This window comes from Salvelinus sp. IW2-2015, linkage group LG36 (assembly GCF_002910315.2).
Source record: "Salvelinus sp. IW2-2015 linkage group LG36, ASM291031v2, whole genome shotgun sequence".
In the NCBI taxonomy this organism is placed as follows: domain Eukaryota; kingdom Metazoa; phylum Chordata; class Actinopteri; order Salmoniformes; family Salmonidae; genus Salvelinus; species Salvelinus sp. IW2-2015.
The window spans coordinates 21,633,498-21,655,951 of NC_036875.1; the positions used below are offsets into that span (position 1 = coordinate 21,633,498).

At 42.1% G+C, this 22,454-nt stretch overlaps 1 protein-coding gene across 1 annotated transcript in view; it reads right to left on the reverse strand.

Annotated features, from left to right (window-relative positions):
* The window catches only part of LOC111959484 (collagen alpha-2(IV) chain), a 114,402-nt gene extending 92,048 nt beyond the window's left edge, over positions 1–22,354 (reverse strand). Inside the window, exons 1-3 of the mRNA XM_023981085.2 lie at positions 22,181–22,354; positions 21,688–21,824; positions 21,540–21,591 (exon numbers count right to left, since the gene is read on the reverse strand). The gene's annotated coding sequence lies outside the window, so the exon portion shown is untranslated. The remainder of the gene's footprint in view (positions 1–21,539; positions 21,592–21,687; positions 21,825–22,180) is intronic.
* Between the last annotated feature and the right edge of the window lie 100 nt (positions 22,355–22,454).

Sequence of the window (22,454 nt, forward strand, 5' to 3'; positions counted from 1 at the left end):
ATTAGCAACAATTTCTAAAAACCTGTTTTTCCATTGTCATTATAGGGGTATTGTGTGTATATTAACGAGGGGGGGGGGGACTATTTAATACAGTTTAGAATAAGGCTGTAACCTAACAAAATGTAGAAAAAGCCAAGGGGTCTGAATACCTTCCCGAAAGCACTGTATAGGTCCTGGATGGCAGGAATCTTAGCCCCAGTGATGTACTGGGCCGTACACACTATCCTTTGTAGCGCCTACAGTCGGATGCCGAGCAGTTGCCATACCAGGCGGTGATGCAGCGTGGCAGATGTGTTGTTGCCTACCCATACTACCTGGGAGCGGACCGTCAGGAAGTCCAGGATCCAGTTGCAGAGGGAGGTGTTTAGTCCCAGGGTCCTTAGCTTGGTGATGAGCTTTGAGGGCACTATGGTGTTGAACGCTGAGCTATAGTCAATGAACAGCATTCTTACATAGGTGTTCCTTTTGTCCAGGTGGGAAAGGGCAGTGTGGAGTGTGATTGAGATTGTGTCAAGTATGGATCTTTTAGGGTGGTATGCGAATTGGAGTGGGTCTAGATGATGGTGTTGATGTGAGCAATGACCAGCCTTTCAAAGCACTTCATGGCTACCGACGTGAGTGCTATGGGGCGCTAGTCATTTAGGTAGGAAACCTTCACTTTCTTGGGCACAGGGACTATGGTGGTCTGCTTGAAACATGTAGGTACTACAGACTCGATCAGGGAGAGGTTGAAAATGTCAGTGAAGACACTTGCCAATTGGTCCACACATACTCTGAGTACACGTCCTGGTATTCTGTCTGGCCCCGCATGTTGACCTGTTTAAAGGTCTTGCTTACATAGGCTACGGAGCGCGTAATCACACAGTTGTCCAGACCAGCTGGTACTCTCATGCATGATTCAGTATTGCTTGCCTCGAAGCGAGCATGAAAGACATTTAGCTCTTCTGGTAGGCTCACGTCACTGGGCAGCTCGTAGTTGGGTTTCCCATCTCTGTGTAAGTGTGTGTGGTGTGTGTTGTGTGGTGTGTTTGTGTGTGTGTGTGTGTGTGGTGTGTGTGTGTGTGTGTGTGTGTGTGTGTGTGTGTGTGTGTGTGTGGTGTGTGTGTGCGTGTGCATGGCGTGTGTGTATGTATGTGGATGAGTCTTTTGGAGGAAGAGCAGTTAAGGCCATTCTGATTAAGGTTTGGACACATACAGAATGGACACATCTACAGAGGGGCATCCCAGAACACACACTTACCATTCACACCATAAACACTCCCCAGAGTCTCCTCTCCATAGGAGGTCAACAGGGAAACACACTGAACAGAGGACTTCCTTCACAAGAATACTGTCCTTTCAATAAGCAAAAAAAGACATTGCACAGTACATACTGTACAACTTTGAGCTTTTACAGGGAAAAGAGAGACAAAACAGGACAAAACAGAAGAACAGGGACTATACAGAGGGAGAGACATTTAGAAGAATGTATGGTTCTTCCTCAGCTCTTAAGGTTCTTTTGAGAACTTTTGCCCGATAAAGAACCTTTGAGTTAAGTGGGGGATTCTTGATATGGCATCTACGGTTCTTCAGAATTCTAAAAGATTCTTGAAATGCATGGAAGCCTGCAGATGTTTCCCTTTTGTAGCACACAGCAAATTTGGCAGTGTTAAATTTTGTTGATTTTTCAGTGTAACATTTGTAGTGTTGATTCAGAAGTTAAATGAACACTTTAATGACCTAAATTAACACTCAGTGGTGTAAAAGAACCACAGTCCATCATTATAATATTTCCCAGAATGTTCTATTGCAGGTTGATTTTTAGAACTGTTTATTTCAATATCTATGTTTTTGCATGTACATTCATTAATCTTACAGACGGAGGATCTTAATTAAATGTTGCTGAGAATTTTCCTACACAGTAGGAAATGCAAACTTGTAGTGTATGAGTTTTAAAAAGGCTTCTAGAGTTTGTAATTACTGTTTTGAAATTTCAGACTTAATTTGCCCTGGTGAAAAATGTATCAAACCCTACAAAAAGTTCCATTAATTATAAGTCACATAATAATTCAATTTGACTGTTTCTGCAGGATTTTTTCCTGGTGTAGTAAACTGGCACAAATTACATCTATATTCTACTCGAATAACATACATTTTTGAAAACTATTCCAATCTGTTACTTGGACTAATTAGAACCCGTTAATGAAATGGTTGTTCCAGTTTAGTTGCTTTAGTCATTCTGAAAGCAGACTGCCAAAATAATGTAATTCGTAGTAGTGAGGCTCTAAGAGCCGGCTCTTGTAGGTGAACGTTGGGAGCTGGCTCGCATATCAGAGGAGCCAAATCTATTTATAAAAATATTTTTTAAATGAAGATATGAATAATCAAAATATTTAAATGAATAGAATTAACTAATTCAAAGAATGAAAAAATAAATAAAATAATAGGCCTAAATGCTCAAGCGCACACACATTCGTTCTGACTGTCTGCTCAGACTAACAGCCTCACCTGTTGTTCCTGTCAATCAGACATGCAGTGTCAACCAATGAACCAAAGATGCGTGAGGGCGGGCCGAGCCAACTCACTCACAGTCAAACACTTAGCAGCCGATGAGAGAGAGGAAGGACAGCAGTGAAAACAACAGCTGGAAAATGAGTCTGAAGCACAGTAGCATTTGGATGCATTTTAATAACGTAGACAATGTTAGAGCACAGTGTAGAATTTGCCAAAACAAAATCTCATATAAAGCTGGTTCTACGCACAACCTACACCGGCATATGCGAACTGTGCACCCAACTGTAAAGCTAGCTGTAGCGGAGCTTCGAGAAACTAGTATCCACTCAATCAAGTAGGCCTACTCCGCGACCCACAGCAACACAGTCTTCTATGGACCAGTTTATACCAAAGTCTATGTCTGTAGCAAAACAAGGCCAAATTGATATCAATAGACAAGAACAGCTCAAGGACAGAACTACATACATAAATAAGGTTCTTGAGAGCGATGCCATAGGGGAACAATTTTAGGGTCTCTGAAGAACCATACATGGGATGGTTCTTTGAAGGACCATACAAAAAATCCAAAGCCAGCAATGTTTCGACCTTTCGGGACAGAAATTGAAAAGACTTTGTGTAAAAAAGTTTTAAGCCTTATTTGCATATTTCCCACGGTGTCTTTTGAGTTAATTTTAGAGTAACCACCCATAAGTGTCTTTGCTAGTGACAGAGACATGGTTGTTGCATTCATTCACTTTCAGTGCTGTGATCTTCATCAAGTGAGACCCTAAGTGAATATGGTGTCAGTTAAATTATTTAAGAGAACACAATACATATTTCATGAGGCCTTCTTTTGAGTGCCTAGTTGTACCCTAATACAACTCGTTTACAGCAGTGATGTTACGTTTGCTACCGGAGCTCCGGCGCATGTGTCAAAATTACTAAGCTGCAAACTTTGGAGCAGTGTGCCGATGCATGCATCACTTTATGGGAAGTATGTCATCAATGACATCCGAAGCTTTGTTGGATCACATGCTTTTCAAACCACCTGTTGCAAATGGAAGATCCCACTGATTTTGCTGTGGTTCTAGTGCTTTCTTCCATTCCAAGCTGCTTTTAAACACCAGCCTCTACTGGACAGTGTACTTACAAATATAATTAGGATTTTGTACAAACATTTTCACCTGACTGGTAGTTTAACAGGTAGAGTAGGGAACTATGGAACAGTCAGGGACCTGAGGGTATGAGGTCAAATCTTGTTGAAGGCACACAATTTTTAAAATTGTTTTATGTGAAACCACACTTTCTGTTGTTCAAATAATTTGTTTTATTTAGTATAGTATAAGCTTCTGTCTTAACACTCAGTGGTATAACATAACCCCAGTGTTGGCATCCTAAATAATGCCATATATTCAGTTTTTGAAAACTAGTAAACTTGAATGCAAAAAAGGGAAGCATGATGTAAGCTACAAACCTGGTATTCCAACTGATTGTAGACTACTAATGCCAATAATTAACAGCTGCGCCAAGGAGTTTTGATGAAAACAGTGGGGGGGGGGGGGGAGTCTATCTGATAATCACACACTGTTATCTATTACTGACTAGCAGATGTCACTTATTTGCATTGTGAACAGACATGAAGCTCAGAGTAATGAACTGTTTTTCATCCCAATTTGGTGAAAGCGCAGAAGCCTACAGAAAGTGTTGAAGCCTTCGGAAAGCCTCAGTTCCCATCACTAGATTATATGCCACATCCGGCCTGCAAGTCACATTATGGTGGCTTGCAAAGTGATGTGTAATTACTATTAGAATCCAGCCAGAGTGGGAATATCCAACATTTGTAATTTTTATTCATTCACAACCTGCATTCAGAATGACTGCTAAGGTTGGGAAGATTAAGATATGAGCATCCTGGCATTATTATTATTACATTATAGATTCTAACCTCCTGTACTCTACAGACTGAAATGTACCAAGGTCCAGTTCCATTTCAGCCCTTAACCCCTTCTCTTAGAGCCCTACCCCTTTTGCTGTTCACAGATCGGAAAATAATTGTTTGGTGAAATAAATATGCCAGAAGAGTCATCATATTCTTAACACCAATCAGTTCCCATAAGATCCAAAAATGATATAGGGCATAGGAGCTTTGGGAAGGTGCAAGAGGTGGAAATGGATCCAGGCCCCACAGACCACCCAACACCCAGGTGACCCTTCCTCCAAATGAGATGAAAGGTCAGATGAGGTAAACCCAAGTCACATTATGCTGGCTTGCAAAGTGATGTGTAATTCATATTGGAATCCAGCCAGTGGGGATATCCAACATTTTGAATTGTATTAACTCTTGTTATCAACTCTGGTTAATACCACTCTGGTTAATACTCTGGTTAATACCAACACTGGGGTTATGTTATACCACTGTTATACCACTGAGTGTTAATTTAACTCTTTACAGTGTTAATGTATCTCTTGAATCAATACTAGAAATGTTAAACTGAAAAATCAACACTAGCCAATGTTCTGTGTGCTATGAAAGGATCACACACATCTGCAGGCTTCCATACATTTCAAGAACTGTATATGTCACATCAAGAACCCCACACTTAACTGAAAGGTTCTTTAGAGGTCTCCAAGGAACCTTAAGAGCTGAGGAAGAACCATTTAAAAACCTTAATTTTTTTTCAGTGTATGCTCAAAGTATGTGTGTCCAAACCCAAAGTGTGTGTGTGAGAGTCTGACCCTTGAAGGTTGAAGGTTGTCACACAAGACTGAGGTTGAATATGAGGCATGAAGAGAAACGGGTATCCATGACATCAGATACCCCGGAAATCCCACACCCATCTCTCTCCACTGTTCTGAGAATAAAAGCCCCACTCCCATCCATTCCCTTTATGGTCTAACACACTGTCAGGCGTGTGCGTACTTGTGGCGAAGTCAGGTGCAGGAGAGCAGAGAATTGTGAACAGGCGCACACTTTATTACGGCAGTAGAGATATACAGATGGACGCAGCTGCGTCAAAAACCTCCTCCAGCCAACAAGGCAAAGTGTATAGCGCGCACAAATGTCACACAACATAAATGTATAGCAATACAAATAAGCTTTGTGAAAACACACGGAAAAGAACAAAAGCTTAGCCCAGTGCGTACAACACGTAACACACAAAATAATTACACACAAAGACATGAGGGGGAACAGAGGAATAAATACATGTAGTGTGATTGGGCAATGCAAACCAGGTGTGAATGGAATAAGACAAAACCAATGGATAATGAAGAATGGAGTGGCGATCGCTAGAAAGCCGGTGACGTCGACCGCGAACACCGTCCGAACAAGGAGAGGGGCCGACTTCGGCGGAAGTCGTGACACACACAGTCACATGCTATGTATCTGCAGAATATGAACCTCTCACGCTGACACAACACATATACACATATATAAATTAATCCACAATGCATGCCTGTGTTAAAGTCCAACAGGAGTTTTCTTACTGGTTTAGATCAGACATGTGTTTCCAACAGGATCTGCCTTTCATATATCTTGTTGTATATCACTGAGGTTTTTCTCAGAAATGTCTAAGTCAACAACATCTGTAGCTACAGGACTATGTCACTAGCTCACTAATCTGACACCCTGTACTAAACACCCTGAAATGAACCATGGTCCAGTTCCATTTCGGCCCCTGACCCCTTCTCTTAATGCCCAAATCCATTTTGGACTACTGACTGTACAAACAGCAATTTACAAGTGACCAAATCGGATGTGTGTGTGGTCAGACAGCAGTCATTTACTGACAACGGTACTCTAGTTGTCATAGTAACGATGGGTGTGTGCGCAGTGGTGTAGGCTGATTGGTGGTGGTGCTTGTGCTTCCTATCACTTCCTATCACTCAACATGATCCAACTTTTTTTTTAAATATAATTTTTGGCTAGCCACAGCAGTCAACTCGCTAGCTAGGTAGCTGTTTGGCTTTCTATCACATTCACTCATTTGATTGTAAACAATTAACAAGCTAGTTAGCTACCACATGTTCTTGTCAAACTGTCAACAGAGTAGCAAGCAACAAGATATGCTGAACAGTCTAAAAAACCCTTAAGGGTAAACAAATCAGATTTGACCGTTCAGATTCAAGTTACATGGCCAGGAATTAGATTTGTATCTGATTTCAAAACACCTATGAAGGTTGTTTGAAATGTGTCTTGAAATATCTGATTCCATGTGCTTTTGGCTATTCAGACTGCAGGAAAAAGAACAGATTTGAAATAAGATGTGCAAATAAATAGGATTTTAATCACTTTAAACTGTCAATGTGAACAAGGCTTTAAAGCCCTACTCTTTTTGCTGTTCACAGATCGGAAAGTAGTTGTTTGGTGAAATAAATATACCAGAAGAGTTCATCATATTCTTAACACCTATCAGTTCCCATCAGATTGAAAACAATTTAAGGCATAGGTGCTTTGGGAAGATGCATGAGGTGAAAATGGAATCAGGCCCCAAAGACCACCCAGTTGGCATCCCCCACATTTCCCATTCCTGTTTAGGAGATCCACTTTAGTTAATCCATCAGGTTGCTGTTCACACAATTTGTGATCAGGATTTTTTTTCTCCACAGATGCTCCAAATCTAACATCTCCAAGGATTAGGCAAACATGACCCACACTCACACACATGCAACCACTAATGTGACCCACACTCACACACACGCAACCACTGATGTATGCACACTGTACACACCGTACACACACACGCACATGGAAATAAATAGCTCAGCTAAGTAAATAATCTTCTAGCCACTTAAAGGTAACCACAGGTGTCCCATTAGCTTTAGATCTCCCTTTCATCACCCCCTTTCTCCTTCCTGCTCTCTGTCTCATTCTCTCTCTCACTCTCCTTCACTTGTTCCCTTCTCTCACCAATGATCTACTTCAGCAGTTCTTATCATTAATCTGTGGCTGGCACAGTTGCAGTGTTTTTGGTGGTGATGGCATGTGTGTGTCCCAACATATGCCCTTTGCATGCACAGTTGATAGGCATTCCTTATGGTAAAACTACAAGTACATTCCCTTTACTCTGACCCTCCAGTTTGACCCATGTCACATTTGAGGGAGCGTGTGGAGGCACCCCTGTTTGACAGGACTGACCCAGATAAAACGAACCGAATTGGGCTGAAGATGGAGGGATGAAGAAGAAGGTATGAACGGAGGGATTAGATGGGTAATAAAAGGAAAGGAAAGAGGCAGGGCCTGATAGACAACTCTATCAAACCAAACTAGACTTATTGACTAACCGATAAAGACTCCTAATTGACAGAGTACAAAAAGTCAATTCAAAATGTCTTCACTACAATTCAAATGAGAAATGTCTCATGAGCATCCTCAATAGGTCAACAGCTTTTCTAGAGGTAGTGTTATGCTATGGGGGAAGGTCACCCAGCTACCACATTTGGTTCCTTGGAAGTTGTGGGAACGTACCTTTTTGGTTTCCCATTGGTTCTGGGAAGGAAGCCAAGTTTTCTGACTGGTAAAATTGAAAGTTTGTTAAACGTTCTGAGAATGGAAGTGAACATTTTGCCAGTCCAGGGAATGTTTATTTTTTAGGTGGCAGGGAGGTTCCTTGAAGGTTTTCCTGGGGGGTTTATTTAACGCTCTGAGAAAGGAAATTATAGCTTATGGACAGGTTTTTTAATACCTTCCTTTTCAAAGGATACCCCATTTCACAGGAAACAAGCACTCATTAAGATCAGGTGTGACCAATTAGTTGGCCACACCTGAACACACTTAGCAAGATAGAGAAAAGAGAGTTGTGTTGATGTTGAGAACGGAATGTATATTTTAAATAACATTCTTAAAGTTATTTAAAAAAATAAATAATTATACCCCTTTTTCTACCTAATTTCGTGGTATCCAATTGGTAGTTACAGTCTTGTCCCATCGCTGCAACTGCTGTACAGACTCGGGAGAGGCAAAGATCGAGAGCCGCGCGTCCTCCGAAACACAACCCAGCCAAGCTGCACTGCTTCTTGACACAATGCCCTCTTAACACGGAAGCCAGCCGCACCAATGTGTCCGAAGAAACACCTGGCGACTGTTTCAGCGTGCATTGTGCCCGGCCCGCCACAGGAGTCGCTAGTGCGCAATGGGACAAGAACATGCCTCCTGGCCAAACCCTCCACTAACCCAGATGACTCTGGGCCAATTGTGTGCCGCCCCATGGGTCTCCCGGTCACGGCCAGCTGCAACAGAGCCTGGACTTGAACCATGATCTTTAGTGGTACAGATAGCACTGAGATGCAGTGCCTAAGACATCTGCGCCACACGGGAAGCCTAAAGTTTTCTTAACGTTCTATTTCTGTTCTCAAAAACTATTTGAGAACATGACTCTAAATAGAATCATGAGAAAACCTGTAGGAAATGTTATGCTGAAGTACTGAAATTGCCACAGAAAAAAGTTGTTGCTTAACGTTCTCTCAGCCAGTTGGAGAACGTTCCCAGAACGTTACCAAAATTGAAATTAAACGTAACTATGTTTGAAATTTTAGGAAACAATCTGTTAAAGTAATGAATACCCCCCCCCCCCCAAAAAATACATAATTTTGTCAAGTTCCTTAAGTATCAAGAAACTATCCTGCACCATTCCCAGAAAGTTGTGGGAAGGTTGTATGCAAAATATCCATAGGACAACCACACTCTCACCAAGCTCTAAGAAACATATGGTTCTCAGAACGTTATGTGCTAGCTGGGTAGTGTTAGGACATAGACGAACACACAATCCAGGATACACTTCCACACTACATCCCCAGGTGGCAGCAACCTGGTCTAGGTTCTGAGCCAAAGCTTGATAAGCACATCAGATGCTGCCAATTAGGGTGATTGTCAGTCAGAGTCTATTTTTGAGACTCGAGTTTGGGCATGCTTTTGGAATTTTTCCATTTTGTACATATTTATGTTTCGTCACCATCTGAACAAATAATAATCCTCTTGGACTGGCCGACGATGAGGTCAAGACGGAGCTGGCCTTGAAGACGGAGCTGGCCCTGAACTATGACTTCTCACATAAACATTAATTACGTTACAGTCCATGTAACTTGGCCTAGGACCCCTAGACAAAGCGAATGCAACAATATCCGTAGGCTAGTTATTGGGCTCCTAACAGTAATGATATATAAACCAATACAAAGGAAAACAGCCAAGTCCGCCACAGAATTTCCTGACTCTGTCCATCTGTCCAGCCTCACTGTATCATAAAGCGATCACCAAACAATGTCCTATTTTATGGAAAGCACCACAGCCGATGAAACAATGCTTAACTAAACAGAACACACATAATCACAAACACACTCACACAGAGAGAGTACAACATTCCCTCAGCTTTGACTTTATGCCTTTAATGGGAATCGTGCAAATGTGTGAGGCCTGGTATGTGTGCATTTGTGTGTGGAATGAAGTTATACTGATCCAGGAACAGACTTTGCCCAGAGAGGGTCAGGGAGGTTGGGAGGGTTACTGGGGTACTCTCAAACATGAGTGGGACCTCAGTTAAGACCGCATGCTACATACACACACACACACAGGCTGCAGCTCAAACAGTGACCTAGGAGCCCCATTCCATTCCTCCACACATGGGCTTCTCATCTGAGGCTCCTAGCTGCTTCCTGATAACCAGTACAATGGCTACTTCCCCTAATTGTTACTGCAGGGTACTCTTTATAAACACAGGCATTATTTTGGCAGAGGATGTGGCGGCCATTTTCCTGGCCTTATCGCCACTAGACATCTTCCCCTCCCCGCACCGGACACAGGCCTTCCTCCCCCAATAAAGGGTAAGAAGCATGAGTTTTTACTCAGCAATGTAACAACAGTGTGGTCAAAGACTTAGTAACTTGTGGTAACGATCTGGTTATCTATAAGTAAGAACATAGCTATGTTTTGGGGTTATTACATATTTATTAACTGATTTCTGGATATCTTCTAAACTACCCATAATGCACTATTTCTCAACGTCATACAGATAATCTACTCTGTGCTACCTACCCTTTAACAGAGCACTTAGGTGGGTCACTCACGTCCCTGCCTGTCAATTCTTCGGGTGACCCAAAAACACACATGCGCATGGACTGTATGTCTGCACAGACGCAAGCATGTACAAATATGATTGTATGGACGCTCACACACATACAAACACTAGGACATTCACACGCCTACAATCACTTCCCCTAGCATTCAATAAGGAGGACTTCCCACACATAGACAAAAATTGTCTTCTTACAATGCAATACATTTCTCCATTGACACGGGATATGGAATGCTGGACCTGAGTACTACTTTGGAACTACAGTCTGCATTCATTGTATTACAGAAAAATTTGCTTGACTTGAAATTAGTATTGAATGTAGGTAAAACTAAGTATATGTTGTTCTCCAGAGCACATCAAAATAACTCTGATTTAAGCATATGTACTTTGGAGTGTGTCTATATTGACTGTGTCCCTGCTTTTAAGAATCTGGGCATCTGAATAGATGAAAAGCTGTCTTTTAAAAAGCATATTGACGAATTAGTTAAGAAGCTGATAATAAAAATGTTCTTCTTCTATAGAAATAGGTCCTGCCACTTGCTAAATAGTAGAAAGCAGATTATTCAGTCGACGTTCCTATCGGTCCTAGACTAGGGCGACATCATCTATATGAACGCAGCTGCTACTTCATTAAAGCCGTTAGATGCAGTTTTTCATAGCACACTGTGCTTTATTACGGGCGACAGGTTTAGCATTCATCACTGCATTCTCTACCAGAAAGTTGGTTGGCCCTCTTTGATGTGACGTAGGTTGATACATTGCTATGTTTTCATTTATAAAGCCCTTTTACAAAAAGTCCCACTGTACCTAACCTAACATCATTACTAAACTTTAGACGTACGAGTTACCACACCCGTTCTCAGGGATGGCTAACTCTGGAAATGTATTTGGTCTCTACCAAGTTAGGTAAATCAGCTTTTCGTTTTTTGAAACCTTATTTGTGGGAAAAAAATATATATATATTTTTTCCCCCACCTTTATTTAACCAGGTAGGCTAGTTGAGAACAAGTTCTCATTTACAACTGCGACCTTGCCAAGATAAAGCAAAGCAGTGCGACACAAAGTTAGTTACACATGGAATAAACAAACATACAGTCAATAATACAATAGAAAAAGTCTATACACAGTGTGTGCAAATGAGGTAGGATAAGGGAGGTAAGGCAATAAATAGGCCATAGTGGCGAAATAATTACAATATAGCAATTAAACACTGGAGTGATAGATGGGCAGAAGATGAATGTGCAAGTAGAGAAACTGGGGTACAAAGGAGCAAAATAAATAAATAACAGTATGGGGATGAGGTAGTTGGATGGGCTATTTACAGATGGGCTATGGACAGGTGCAGTGATCTGTGAGCTGCTCTGACAGCTGGTGCTTAAAGTTAGTGAGGGAGAAATGAGTCTCGAGCTTCAGTGATTTTTGCAGTTCGTTCCAGTCATTCGCAGCAGAAAACTGGAAGGAAAGGCGGCCAAATGAGGAATTGGCTTTGGGGGTGACCAATGAAATATACCTGCTGAAGCGCGTGCTACTGGTGGGTGCTGCTATGGTGACCAGTGAGCTGACAAAAGGCTGGGCGTTACCTAGCAAAGACTTATAGATGACCTGGAGCCAGTGGGCTTGGCGACGAACATGAAGCGAGGGCCAGCCAACGAGAGCATACAGGTCGCAGTGGTGGGTAGTATATGGGGCTTTGGTGACAAAACTGATGGCACTGTGATAGACCGCATCCAATTTGCTGAGTAGAGTGTTGGAGGCTATTTTGTAGATGATATCGCCGAAGTCGAGGATCGGTAGGATAGTCCGTTTTATGAGGGTATGTCTGGCAGCATGAGAGAAGGATGCTTTGTTGAGAAATAGGAAGCCAATTCTAGATTTCATTTTGGAAGGAGAGTTTACAGTAGGAGAGTTTACAGTATAACCAGACACCTAGGTATTTGTAGTTGTCCACATATTCTAAGTCAGAACTGTCCAGAATAGTGATGCTGGACGGGTGAGCAGGTGCGGGCAGCGATCGGTTGAAGAGCATGCATTTAGTTTTACTTGCATTTAAGAACAGTTGGAGGCCAATGAAGGAGAGTTGTATGGCATTGAAGCTCGTCTGGAGGTTAGTTAACACAGTGTCCAAAGAAGGGCCAGAAGTATACAGAATGGTGTCGTCTGCGTAGAGGTGGATCAGAGAATTACCAGCAGCAAGGGCGATATCATTGATTTATACAGAGAAGAGAGTCGGCCCGAGAATTGAACCCTGTGGCACCCCCATAGAGACCGCCAGAGGTCCGGACAACAGGCCCTCCGATTTGACACACTGAACTCTGTCTGAGAAGTAGTTGGTAAACCAGGCGAGGCAACAATTGAGAAACCAAGGCTGTTGAGTCTGCCGATAAGAATGTGGTGATTGACAGAGTCGAAAGCCTTGGCCAGGAATATCGAGAGTGCAGCTGCTGTGATTCCTGGGAAAGAGTTGTACTGTAAGGGGAAAACATGGTCAGGGAGATCAGATGGGAATGAGATATTAAACAGATGACATGCTATAGGACGTTCCATGGTCAGTTAATATGTCTAAGCATCTAATCCCTCTGTGCTGAATGACTACCGCCCTGTTGCCTTGACATCCTTAGTAATGAAATGCCTTGAGAAAATTGTGAAAAGTCATTTTCTCAGCGTCACCCAGAAGCTCCTCGACCCATTTCAGTTTGCCTATCAGCCCAGCAGAGGAGTTGATGATGCCATTCTTATTCTCCTCAACATGGTCTACAGACATCTAGAGGGTGCCAAATCCCATGTCAGGGTTTTGTCTGTTGACTTTATTCTGCCTTCAACACAATCCAGCCTTACATTCTGGCACAGAGACTCATTCGGGACTTCTCCTTAGATGGGGGGCTGGTTTTGTGGCTGTTGGACTTTCTGAGCTAACGGTCACAGCGGGTCAAAATAGGTCCCTGCGTGTCGGACATACGCAACACCAACACAGGCTCTCCTCAGGGATATGTTTTGTCCCTACTCCTGTACATCTTGTACACTAATAGTTGTACTAGTTCCCATCCTGACAGACACCTTGTTAAGGTCGCTGATGACACTGCCTTGATCAGCCTGTTGCATGATGAAGAGGAACATCATGGCCCGGTCCTAAATGACTTTGTAGAGTGGTGTGAGGAATCACACTTGGTCCTCAATACCATTAAGACTAAAGAGATGTGCATAGACTTCAGGAAGCATACAACGCCTACCTCTGCAACATCTATCAGAGGTCAGAACATAGAGATTGTAGAGGAATACAAATATCTGGGTGTCCTCTTGGACAATAAGCTTCAGTGGAGTAAATGTACAGACCTGATCTACAAAAAGAGTTAACAGAGACTGTACTTTCTCAAAAAGCTGGGATCTTTTAATGTTAATTGTACTATACTGACTCTGTTTTACAAATCCTTCATTGAGAGTATTTTAACTTTTTGTATTGTTTGTTGGTTTGGCAATTCCACTGTCAGCCAGAGAAATATGCTGAGAATAATAATCACCACAGCAAGCAAGGTACTTGGAGTCAAACAGACAGGCCTGAATGAGATCTTTAAGGTCMGGGCCCTCTGCAAGGCTCACAAAATCATTTTAGACCCAAGCCACCCCCTCTACCCGGACTTTGAACTACTCTCCTCTGGGCGCAGGTATAGGGCACCCCTCGGCATTTCAAGAACTTTGAACATTTCTTCAAATGCAGTGGCAAAAACCATCAAGCTCTATGATGAAACTGGCTCTCATGAGGACGACACAGGAATGGAAGACCCAGAGTTTCCTCTGCTGCAGAGGATAAGTTCATTAGAGTTACCAGCCTCAGAAATTGCAGAACAAATAAATAATTCACTGAGTAACAGAAACATCTCAACAGCAACTGTTTAGAGGAGACAGCGTGAATCAGGCCTTCATGGTCGAATTGCTGCAAAGAAACCACTACTAAAGGACACCTAAAAGAAGAAGAGACTTGCTTGGGCCAAGAAACACGAGCAATGGACATTAGACTGGTGGAAATGTGTCTTTTGGTCTCGAATCCAAATTTGAGATTTTTGGGTCCAACCGCCATGTCTTTGTGAGACGCGTTGTGATGAACGGATGATCTCCGCATTTGTATTTCCCACCATAAAGCATGGAGGAGGAAGTGTTGTGGTGTGGGGTTGCTTTGCTTTGCTGGTGACACTGTCAGTGATTTATTTAGAATTCAAGACACACTTAACCAGAATTGCTACCACAGAATTCTGCAGCAATACACCATCCCATCTGGTTTGGGCTTAGTGGGACTATCATATGTTTTTCAACTGGACAATGACCCAACACACCTCCAGGCTGTGTAAGAGCTATTTGACCAAGAATGAGAGTGATGGAGTGCTGTATTAGATGACGTGACTTTCACAACCCCCAACCTCAACCATATTGTGATGATTTGGGATGAGTCGGACCGCAGAGAGAAGGAAAAGCAGCCAACAAGTGCTCAGCATATGTGGGAACTCCTTCAAAACTGTTGGAAAAGTATTCCAGGTGAAGCTGGTTGAGAGAAGGCCAAGAGTGTGCAAAAGTGTCATCAAGGTTGTTGAAGAATCTCAAATATATTTTGATTTGTTTAAAAAAAWWTKTTTACTACATGATTCCATGTGTGCTATTTCATAGTTTTGATGTCTTCACTATTATTCTACAATGTAGAAAATAGTAAAAATAAAGAAAAACCCTTGAATGAGTAGGTATTCTAAAACTTTTGACTGCTAGTGTATTTATATGATAACATCTACTTTGGCAAGCAATTAATAAATATGATTGTGATAGGTATAACATGTATGCTATGTAAAAAGTTTAATAATATTCGCCTGACATAAAATATGGAATTCTAAAAGGGCACAGTAGCCACACTGACATACACGGAATCTGAAAATGTTCCAATGCTGAACTGAACACAGGGTAGTCTTGGATGATGCCTGTCTAAAAATAGCCTGTGTTCTGTCCTTGTATCACTGGTATCAGAGGCTTGGCCAGAAGCAGCACAATAGACAGAGGGCCTGAGCCATGTCACATGCTTTTCATCAGGCAAAATCTGATAAGAGACTAGGACAACAAGCCTCTTTATCTGGCCCAGAAAATCACTTTATGATATTCAATATCTTATTGTAGATCAGAACCCTCAGACCTCCTGACCATATCTGGCACAAACATTACTGATCAGGGGCAAACAGGACCACACTCAGTATCTGGATAATATGTGTGAAATGTTTGATAATATATGTGATATCAACAGATTGGTATTTTCTGGGTGACCTCAATATTGACTGGCTTTCATCAAGTTGCCTACTCAAGAAAAATCTTCAAACTTCAGTGCCTGCAACCTGGTTACGGTTATCAGTAAACCTACTAAGGTATTTACAAACAGCACAGGAATGAAATCATCCATATGTGTTGATCACATCTTTACTAATGCTGCAGCACAGGAATGAAATCATCCATATGTGTTGATCACATCTTTACTTATGCTGCAGAAATCTGCTCCAAAGCAGTATCCAAATCCATCGGATGCAGCTTTTGACATTATCGATTATAATCTGCTGCTGGAAAAATGTGTTATGGCTTTACTGTCGAACAGAACAGAGGATGTTCTTTAATGGAAGGCTCTCCAACATAATCCAGGCAGAGTCAGGCATTCCCCATGGCAGCTGTCTAGGCCTCTTACTTTTTTCAATCTTTCCTAATGACCTGCCACTGTCTCTAAGTAAAGCCTGGGTGTCTATGTATGCTGATGACTCAACACTATACACGTCAGCTACCACAGTAAATGAAATCACTGCAACACTTAACAAAGAGCTGCAGTCAGTTTCAGAATGGGTTGGAAGAAATAAGTCAGTTCTAAATAWTTTTACAAAATGAAACATCGCATTTGGGACAAATCATTCACTAAACCCTGAACTTCAACTAAATCTTGTAATGAATCATGTGGAAATTGAGCAAGGTGAGGTGTCTAAACTGCTAATAGTAACCCTGGRGTGTAAACTGTCATGATCAAAATATATTGATGCAATAGTAGCTAAGATGGGGAGAGTTTTGTTCATAATAAAGCGCAGCTCTGTCTTAACAACACTATTAACAGGGCAGGTCCAACAGGCCTTAGTTTTGTTACACCTGGACTACTGTCCAGTCGTGTGGTCAGGTGCCACAAAGAGGGATTTAGGATAATTACAATTGGCCCAGAATAGGGAAGAAGGGCTGGCCCTTAAATGTATACGGAGGGCTAACTTGTATTTGTGAGAAGTATTGACATGTTGAATGCACTGAGCTGTCTGTTTTAAACTACTAGCACACAGCTCAGACACACATGCATACCCCACAAGACCTTCCACCAGAGGTCTCTTCACAAATCCAAAACAGACTATGGTAGGCGCACAGTACTATACTGAACAAAAATATAGTTGCAACATGTAACGTGTTGGTCCCATGTTAAATGAGCTGAAATAAAAGATCCCAGAAATGTTCCATAGGCACAAAAAACGTATTTCTCTCAAATTTTACATACACATTTGTTTACATCTCTGTTAGTTAGCATTTCTCCTTTGCCTAGATAATCCATCCACCTAACAGGTGTGGCATATCAAAAAGATGATTAAACAGAATGATCCTTACACAGGCGCACCTTGTGCTAGGGACAATAAAAGGCCCACATTTAAAATGTGCAGTTTAGTCACACAACACAATGCCACAGATGTCTCAAGTTTTGAAGGAGCGTACAATTGGCATGCGGACTGCAGGAATGTCCACCAGAGCTGATGCCAGAACATTGAGTGTTAATTTCTGTACCATAAGCTGCCTCCAACCTTGTTTTAGAGAATATTGTAATACGTCCAACTGGCCTCACAACTGCAGACCACGTGTATGGCGTCGTGTGGGCGAGCGGTTTGGTGATGTCAACGTTGTGAAAAGAGTGCCTCATGGTGGCAGTGGTGGTTATGATATGGGCAGGCATAAGCTACAAAACACAACGAACACAATTGCATTTTAGAGAATGGCAATTTGAATGCAGAGATACTTGTTGTGCCATTCATCCGCCGCCATCTCCTCATGTTTTCGCATGATAACGCACGGCCCCATGTCACAAGGTTCTGTATACAATTCCTGGAAGCTGAAAATGTCCAAGTTCTTCCATGGCCTGCATACTCACCAGACATGTCACCAATTGAGCAAGTTTGGGATGCTCTGGATCAACATGTATGATGGTGTGTTCCAGTTCCCGACAATATCCAGCAACTTTGCACAGCCATTAAAAAAGGAGTGGGACAACATTCCATAGGCCATAATCAACAGCCTGATCAAAACTATGGCTGTTTCATTTGTGGACAAAAATATTGAAAGCTGTGCCATTCAGGTATGTATGGTAATTCCCAGACTCATGGTGTATGAACTAATACACAAAACAAAGCTTGATTCAACAGTTGTTAATTCAAGCTCATGATCGGTAATAGTTATTACTGAAAACACTAGAGAGATGTCCTAACTCTCCAAAATGTTGTGTGTGTGTGTGAATATATACAGTACCAGTCAAAAGTTTGGACACACCTACTCATTCAAGGGTTTTCTTTGTTTTTACTATTTTCTACATTGTATAATAATAGTGAAGACATCAAAACTATGAAATAACACATATGGAATCATGTAATAACCAAAATAGTGTTAAACAAATCAAAATATATTTTAGATTTTACAAAGTAGCAACCCTTTGCCTTGATGACAGCATTGCACATTCTTGGCATTCTCTCAACCAGCTTCACCTGCAATGCTTTTCCAACAGTCTTGAAGGAGTTCCCACATATGCTGAGCACTAGTTGGCTGCTTTTCCTTGACTCTGTGGTCCAACTCATACCAAACCATCTCAATTGGGTTGAGGTCGGGTGATTGTGGAGACCAGGTCATCTGATGCAACACTCTATGACTCTCATTCTTGGTCAAATAGCCCTTACACAGCCTGGAGATGTTTTGGGTCATTTTCCTGTTGAAAAACAAATGATAGTCCCACTAAGCGCAAACCAGATTGGATGGCGTATCGCTGCCGAATGCTGTGGTAGCCATGCTGGTTAAGAGTGCCTTGAATTCTAAATAAATCACAGACAGTGTCACCAGCAAAGCACCCCCACACCATCACACCTCCTCCTCCATGCTTCACAGTGAGAAACACACATGCGGAGATCATTCGTTCCCCACCTCTGCGTCTCACAAAGACACGGCAGTTGGAACCAAAAATCTCACACTAGGACTCATCAGAACAAAGGACAGATTTCCACCGGTCTAATGTCCATTGCTAATGTTTCTTTGCCTAAGAAAGTCTCTTATTCTTATTGGTGTCCTTTAGTAGTGGTTTCTTTGCAGCAATTCGACCATGAAGGCCTGATTCACGCAGTCTCCTCTGATCAGTTGATGTTGAGACGTGTCTGTTACTTGAACTCTGTGAAGCATTTATTTGGGCTGCAATTTCTGAGGCTGGTAACTCTAATGAACTTATCCTCTGCAGCAGAGGGTCTTCCTTTCCTGTGGCGGTTCTCATGAGAGCCAGTTTCATCATAGCGCTTGATGGTTTTTGCGACTGCACTTGAAGAAACTTTAATAGTTCTTGACATTTTCCGCATTGACTGACCTTCATGTCTTAAAGTAATGATGGACTGTCTTTTCCCTTTCCTTATTTGAGCTGTTCTTGCCATAATATGGACTTGGTCTTTTACCAAATAGAGATATCTTCTGTATACCACCCCTACCTTGTCACAACACAATTGGGCTAATACAACAATTCTGATAAAAAATAAATAACAATGTGCACATTTTATGGAMATTTTAAAAAGTGTGTAATTATTACATTTTTATGAATTTGATATTCAAAATGTTTCTAGTAAGTGAATATCTCAGAAATAGATTAGTGAGTTGTCATCACTGTGTAATTTGTTTTACATTAAATAAGAACTTATCAACAAAAAATTGCCCTGCCTCAACTATGTCTTTCACCTACTGTACCCATTGACTGTAATGCCTTTTAAAAGAAATATTTACTTCCTGAAAACCACTACAGTGGACTACAGAGGACAACATCTTTTTTGGTAACGTGTTTTTTCTCACCCCAAACACTTYGACTTGTGTTACTTAAAAACAAAAGTGCAAATACCAAACTTTTTTCTTGGGGGGGGGGTCTCAGGAGGTTATTAAATCTGACTTCTCTATGCGGCCTTCTATGGAATTTGTCTTTCTGGGCCGCATGTCAAAAACTGTAGGAGCAGTCGAAACCGTGCGTCTAGACTGGAACCTGCCCCTTGGTTCATGCAGGAACCAATGGCATACTCGATGGGGGCGTTCTTGCAAATGGAATGCCTATATGCAGGAACGCCCGCAATTGCGGGCTGCAACTATTACCTAGAAATGCTCGAGTTGAGCAGTCACGCCCACTGCTCGTAGAAAATCCGCATCCATAACCGTAAATGTAGATGTGCACACAAATGTCCCCTCGAAACATATTTATTAGCTGAATGTGTGCCTACTGTACCCTCTTACAGGCTGACCACACTGCTCACCTCGCGTGCGCGAGAGTTGCAAAATAAATTTTGAAATCTATGTTATTCAATTATTGCACCCACACTGCTTGCGCGCGCCAACGAGCGTCTGCTTTGCCAAGGGCTAAAATAGAAATCAGTTCTATTTCTGACACAGATCACGCTGCAAGTCCTGCCTCTCCCATCTCCTCATTGGTTTATAGAAGCAGGTACCCACGTGCCATCTCCGCATTGGTTTATACCCACGTAGGTGACGAAAGACGAACAGGTCAGTGGCGGTAATGCACCTAATTTATGAAAGTTGCCAATCGCAATATAAAGTCAAGGAAGAAAAGGCCTGGAAGGAAGAGAGATGACTAGAAACGATTCGGTTGACTGTTTTATGTGTGGATTAATTGTCGGAGTAGAGGACATTGTGCATTTCAGATAAAATAACAACTCAATGTTTATATCCAGGACAAATTAGCTAGCAACAGCAAGCTAGCTAAATAGGACAAATTAGCTAGCAAGTGCAAGCTAACTTGCTAAATTGCCATAATGTTTAATGCTTTTCGACCTGTCCCAAATTAATATAATTGGTTCAGTTTGTTTTGATATTTTAACCTGTGTGTCATGATCGCGTTTGGTGTGGGGGACAATACATTTATGCACGATGGCGCATGCGCGCAGCCGGTTTGGGTTCATGTTACAGGCTGACTACACGCTCGCACGCGTGCGTGAGCGTTGCAAAATAAATTTTGAAATCTATATTTTTCAATTATTGCACACACACTGCTCGCGTGTGCCACAGAGCATCTGCGTTGCCAAGGGCTAAAATAGAAGTCAGTTCTATTTCTGACGCAGATCGCGCTGCAAGTCCTGCCTCTCCCATCTCCTCATTGGTTTATGGAAGCAGGTACCCACGTGCCATCTCCGCATTGGTTATACCCACGTAGGTGACTGAAAGACGAACAAGGTCAGTGGCGGTAATGCACCTAATTTATGAAAGTTGCCAATCGCAATATAAGTCAGAGAAAGAAAAAGCCTAGGAGGGGAGATGACTAGAAACGATTAGGTCGACCGTTTTATGTGTGGATGAATTGTCGGAGTAGAGGACCTTGTGCATTTCAGGTAAAATAACAACTCAATGTTTATATCCCAGGACAAATTAGCTAGCAACAGCAAGCTAGCTAAATAGGACAAATTAGCTAGCAAGTGCAAGCATAAATGTATAATTCGACCTGTCCCCAAATGAATGTAATTGGTTGAGTTTGTTTTGATATTTTAACCTGCTTGTCGTGATCGCATTTGGTGTGGGGGGACAAAATAAATGTATGCACGATGGCGCACGCGCGCAGCCGGTTTGGGTTCCGTGTTATGCATGTGCTAATAGCGCAATTTAAACCATTCAAATGTTAAGTCGACGGCTTGTCAACAATACCCCCCCCCATGATGAGTTGAAAATAAAACTTACTGCGTCAACTCCTGATGCTAGGATGGACACGGAAAGACATAGAAACAGAAACCTAAAAGAAAGGGGAGAGTAATACACATTTAATACACATTTTACACGGACAATTGCTTCACATAACCGGGCCCATTGAGCACACAATGTCACTTACTTCAGGCTCTTCAGTTCAATCTGGTGTCTTGTCTGCATTGTCCCGCTCATATGAACTTCAAACTTCATTCTTACTGCGCCTATCTTCTTCTCCAGGTGCGACTGCCCTAATGCATATCGGTCGGGCCACGAACGAAACTGAGACCCCAAAAAAATTCAATTTATTTGTTGAACTGGACATTATAAAATTACATTTAGAATATCAAAACGTTTGACACCGTTCGCCCCACGCGTGCGTATGTTTGTGAAAGGTACCTATTTTTGGTGGACAATATTATTCAATGAATTGATTTACACATGATATTCAAAACAAATTGATGCAGTTAGAAATAGCCTTCAAGAATGGTTGGATTTGGAAAGCGACTTTGTCTGTAGGCTTTACGCCTGGGCTGTCATACCCCTGTAGGCTATTAACAATGGAAATGGCAAAACAACATAAGACCTCTAGTCTGTAGCTATTGAACGAGACAACAATTAGCACAAAAAGCACTTACAGTCGTTGTGTGCACTCGTCCTGGGATGTGTTGCGCTGTCGGGGAAGAGTCTCGCGGCAAGAACTCAAATCACCGCACAGTTGTCCCGGTCGCTCGCGTACCACACTATCCTCAAATATACAGACACAATTACCAAAAGACTGAGGGCAGTCTTTCTCCTAACAGTCAAAAGTTGAAGTGGTCCTTTGTAACAGGGCTGTGTCCGTGCGTATGGGTGAGGGTGGTCGTAAATAGGGGGTGGGGTGGACGAGAAACAAGAACAAGTTGCATTGCT